General features: G+C 32.1%; 1 pseudogene; it reads right to left on the bottom strand.

Moving 5' to 3' along the window:
• Nucleotides 1–286: 286 nt before the first annotated feature.
• LOC128160882 (plexin-B2-like) lies at nucleotides 287–5,611 on the bottom strand (annotated as a pseudogene).
• Between the last annotated feature and the right edge of the window lie 347 nt (nucleotides 5,612–5,958).

Below are 5,958 nucleotides of genomic sequence, written 5' to 3' on the forward strand. Positions count from 1 at the left end.
GATAAATTATGACGTCATAATCACAAAGCATCAAAAACGACACTTTGGAATCATTTATTAGATCCTGACCTTAGAGCTGGCATGAATTCATAAAAGCATTTACACATGTAGTTGCCATAATAGTTTTGATCGCTCCTCTACTGCCACTGGGGTATAAATACCAGTTGAGAAAGTTACGGTCGGTTGCTTTCCAATCAGGGAATTCAGGTTTCACGGACTTCTAAATGCATGAACTACACACTGTAGTAAAATGATTTAAATAAAGAATTAAGGAAACAACAATCAATAAAACAAAAAATATATTTATTCTTTGAAAGAATTTCAACGGTATGCATATTTTTGTGCTTAGCTAGTGCTGCCTTACTTCGCATGCACAACGAACACATGTGTCGTTCATACAAGGTGCATGGCGTCTACATCTTTTTGAAAACCTCGGCGGCACTACATCCAACAGTTCAACTCAGATAAATGATAGTAAAATCAAGAAAGTAACAACTTAACATAATTTTCATCGTTTCCTACAAAAACGTCCCGTTTCTAAAATCCATGCTATCATTGACATTCCTCGAGCTACAACAATTTGTGGTTTGCGCATGTGCTATGTGCATAATACACACAAAAGCAGGTTACAAATATCGAGGATTTGTGAAATATCTGTGCATAGATTTCAGTCTGTCTTGTTTCGTCGTTCATCGGATATTCCTTGCCAGTGCAGTGGTTGTCTTATTTTTTTGTTCAAAACGCGTTTCTACAAGTCTTTACGTCGAATGTAACGTGTTCGGGTGTACGAAATACCTCAATGCGCTGAAGCATAGATAACCCTATCGGCCTTTCGAATGGGGTGTGTGGAGATTGGCAGAACTACAGAAATTGACTAATATGGCGGTAGTCGAAGATAAAAGGGCAATAATTCGTATTTATGAATTCACGTCAGCTTTAACATGTGTATTCAGTTCCTCGGATATGTATAAAGTGTTTCAATGCATTGCTAAATTTTGCTATGAAAATGTTAATGTAAGGGACATATAGAGATTCTAAATAATCCGGAAAACGAAAATACATAATCAAATCAAATGTTCTGAGATTCACAGATATCTTATTCTAAAATGTATTATTACATGGATTTGTTCAATTTCTAAAAAAAAAACCCACCTAATTATTTTATTATAGAAGCACAGGTAGAACATACTGAATATAAATATATACATAGTTCATCAACTTTAAAATTCCTTTGATTGTTTATGCTTTACACAAGTATAAACTAAGAATCAAACTAAATGTATCTTCTTCTAGAATATAGAGAATGGAGATATCCTATTTTACAAGATTATAAAAGCAATCTGTGGCCTTAAGCGTTGATCCGTAATATTTTTGTCGTCTAATGATTGAAATGGAATATAATTACGTAACAAGAAACAATCCAGAGTTTAACGATTGTGTCACATGCTGATGTCTTGCTTTGACTTATCCTACTTCATTGTCTGCGTTGTCTACTTAGGGTCGTGTATCACTTTCATAATGTTCACAATTCTCGTCTTTTTCACTTGATGTCGTCTCTGTACCATTACAGCAACAGACACAGTGACAATGGCAATTGACAGCACACAGAGCACGACGACTATGATACTCAAGAGTCGGAGGTTGGTCGATGTACTCTATTATTCCCACAATTTGTTCAATGTTACCAACTTTCACCTGACAAAAAAATTAAGCTGTAGTAAAACAAGATGACAAGTTAAGAAAATAAATTACTCAATTGTCTCAATAAAGTATTGATTTTGCATTACCTACTGCTCTACAAACAGAACAACGATACAATTATTTTACGTCTGATGAATTCAATGATCTGCGATTGGCTGTAATTTAACATTTACATGTAAGAAAAAATAAAACATTTTATTTACCCGTATTAACCAAAGAGGTTACACTAATATTTGATTTTATATTAAATGCAAGGATTTATCATCACCATTCCTACGAAAGTTCGTGTTTCTCATTCCAATGACTTTAGCCTGATGTTAAAAAAAACTAAGTTAAGGATATTTTCCTCGCTTTTCAACGCTGACTTGGATAAGTCTGTATTAATTTGTCACTGAATTGTAAGGAAAAACAAGTTTGCTGTTTTTTCATTTGATACAACTATTCAGCTATACATGTATATGTATACTCAAATCCGTTTAGCTTAAAACTGAAAAGAAATTTCTTCCCGAAACAAAATACATAGTGGTCTTTAAGATCTCAGAGCTCACATGGACAATGTATTCGGTTTAATGAGTGCATATCCCGCCTCTCTTCCCTTTTTTTTTTTTTTAAATAAATGTACATATTAGGCAGTTTTTATCACAACAATGGTTTAAAAAAATCATTCTGGTTATGATGCATTCCTTTGATTGGGTGAAAAAAAAAATCATCTTATAAAGAATCTTGCCTACGCCCTAAAAAGATTAACGTCAAAATAATATTAATTTGCTTAAAGTGAGAGTTAATTTTTTGTTCAATTTTACAGTCGCCTTAGTGGTATCAATTGGAGCAGCAATTTATTCTTCTATAGCTAGGTGAGGTTTTTGGTACCCTGGACGCCTACATGAGGTATAAAAAAGTCAAAGTAAACTAAAGCAATTTAACTGTAAATCCTGTTATTTTGTATTAACTACATATGATTTATGTTTGTAATTTTTGATATTTTATCATATGTTTAGGGCTAACGACAATAAATATTATTAACTTGATATTAGTTTTGGCTTTGCATAGTCAAAAATAATGAACCTTCTCACCCTGATGAATAACTTGTCCTCAGTTAACCTTGTTGTAGGTTCCTTGATTGGTGGCCGACAGAACAGTTCTGTCTCGGTCAAGCTTGTAATAGTGCAGTGTCCAGGGCCGACAAATACCAGATAGTCTTTCTTCTCCGTCGCAGTGGTCATATTTTTACCCTTTAAAAAGCAGCGCAATTCAATGCACCATTATTGACGAAATTAAGCATTTTTGGAGATTTTTTAAATAAGATCACAGGAAAACTATTGTAATGAACAGGAAACTAAATCAAATATAAAATTTGTTCTCCTATTGAAAATTTATTTCAAAATATTATTTTATTCTCGTTTAGGATATTTCTTTAAAAAATCCAACAAAAATTATCCAAATATATGTTCAAACGTTAAACAACATATTTGATATTTTCAATGATTTTTAAGATAACTGTCCTTAATCAGAAAAAAAGTTATGTCTCACAAATTTAAACCATTCCACATAATAAAGTGCAGCTAACAAATTAAACGACTTACAACTAGTTTGATGGAATCTTCTAAACGTGGATTAAAGTTGCATGTTGTGTTATCATTAAAAGCCGCGAACAGAGGGTCATCCACATACAATACACTAGACATGAAGGTATGGGAAAACCCATCAAGGTATATGGCGATATTGGACCTTGTGCCCTCCTCCTTTCGTAGCTTTTCGCTTTCTTTGTTGCTTGGATATGTGCATTCAAGTTTAGTTTGGGTAAGAATTCTGCATCCTGAGCCTCTTTCCTGTAGCATATATTATTTTTGATGTAGTACAGTTAAGCAATACGTATACATGTAAAAGTTTTTGTTGTACATTTTTACAACATTATTCATATTTAAAAAAAAACCCTGAGTTTCATTTGCTTGGCAAGTGAATAAGTTGTTGATTACACATTGAAATTTTGATATGGAAATAAAAAAAAATTAAGGTCACTATTTAGCGACATTCACAGTCTCGATCCAATGTCTAAATTCTGCATATAGCTATTGCTTTCCATTTGCTGCCTTGTTACATAAAGTATACATGTCAATAGCTTATGAAAATTTCCGATATGATATTTATTGTAATGTTAAACTTACCGTACGAAAATAAATCGTTAAAATATTTACATGCAGTATGCGTTATACACAAATAAATTTAATTGCAGACTGTACTTAGATACCAGGTACATTTTTTCTTAGGAAGATCATTTTATTGGAATTTGAATTTGCCATAATTTTGCACTTCAACAGTAAGGATGCTTAAAACACATATTTTGTGGTTGAGATAATATTACAAAACTGAGCCGAAAATAGTTCTCGCATAAAATATCATCAATTGTCAAATCGTGACTTATGGTTTTACTCCCATTGATCAATATTTTAATGAACTTTATTCTCATCTAATAATTGATTTAAGATGTTACTGATTGTTAAATTAAATTTCATCTACCCATGTTACATTAAATCAGATGTACAAGCTAATCTTGTCTGACAAACCACGTATTATAGTTGATAACATAAGATATAACGATTCCTTAAATCAACAATCTTACCTCACTGTCCACAAATCCCACTGTTAGATTATATATGGCAATGAATCCTTCACCAATCACTTTAAAAGTTGTTCCGCCGCTAGGATAAAATTCAATTTGCTCATAAAATCAAAATTTCTGTCCATGAATAAAATTGTAATTTAGACATGGAGACACAATATTTTAATTAAGAACATACTGAACTATAACTGACTCATTTACAACATTAAGCTTTATTGGTTAGCAAAATTATACAATGATTGCAGAATGAAATAATTTACAGGAATAGTTAGATTTTAATAGAGGACAACTAGAGATAACCTCTAAAATGAAGTTTCAAACGGTGACCTGTCTATTTATATAATACTGATCATCTGCTCTTTCGTGTGAAACTTTAATATCGTCCCTTAACTTTCCACCCACCTGCAAAAAATAATTAAGATAAGAAAAAAAGCTACCTGCCGATGGATTTCAACTCTGCAGGTTCAGTTGAAGTAATGATTGGGTCTGGTAGGTATTCAAACAAAAGGTTACAATCTACTTCTGTACTGGTTCAGTTTATACATCCCTAAGTCCAGTGCCCTTGTGTGTATACAAGTTATGTTTCCACGAACTGACAATGCTTTAATTCTAGAAATGACATGTTCAGTACATATTTCATTATATTTACAATTATTTCATTCTAAATGGGTTTACATTAATTTACCAAGACGAAAACTTAATTATACTTTCTTAACAAAGAATCTAGTACGCTAAAAATATTATTTGCCTATGCAAATATATATTTGACAGGGAATGAGATAAAAACAGGTATCTCATTACTGATTTGCCATTCAAAAATTAAAGTTTATAAAATTCATGCATCTGTTTACCATACCTGTTTTTTTTAAGTAACCGTCTTTTGATAAACCTATATTTTCAATTATTCTAATATTCCTACACCTACATGTAGAACTTTAAACAGGATAACACGCCCATTCCTATTCCTTTCAATCGCACTATAGACAAAATTTTAGCCGCACCTATTTCAACTGCATGTATTCATGAGAAGTTTTTAGTCCATCAATGGAGAGTTAAGAAAAGTGAGAGCTAAATTAATCTATTTATCAATCTGCATACTAACAAGGTACATTCTAGAGGTACTTGTGATTTGACTATGTCTACATTGGTTAACGTTACTGCATACTCCATGTTGCCAACATTTAGATTGTTTCCACTTAGATGAATGGTCCTTCCTCCAGACAAGATACCTTGGGTAGGGAAAATACATGTATAAAGTAAATTGCTAAAAGTTAAGATACCAATATACATAATTTACAAGGATATTTTTTTCATCTGAAATACATAGAACATAAAAATTATTGCAATGCCTCAAAGGATCAATTGTATATAACAAAAGAATTGGCCTCTAAAGGAGATCGCATTCCAGGAAAAATCCCTTTCAAGAAACAAAGTTTATTTGATAATTTTTTCTCTTTGTACAGTTATCTATTTTTTTTTCGAATTTTCATTCAGAATCTAGCATATTTTGTAAAGGGTAGGTTTGATCTGAAGTTCATACCTTGTTAAACGTTATTACTCACGTGTTTTACACAAGTTCCCTTGATAACCAGCATCACATCCTGTCAAACAAGTCCCATTTATATTGGAACATTGGT

This window comes from Crassostrea angulata, chromosome 8 (assembly GCF_025612915.1).
Source record: "Crassostrea angulata isolate pt1a10 chromosome 8, ASM2561291v2, whole genome shotgun sequence".
Classification (NCBI taxonomy): domain Eukaryota; kingdom Metazoa; phylum Mollusca; class Bivalvia; order Ostreida; family Ostreidae; genus Magallana; species Magallana angulata.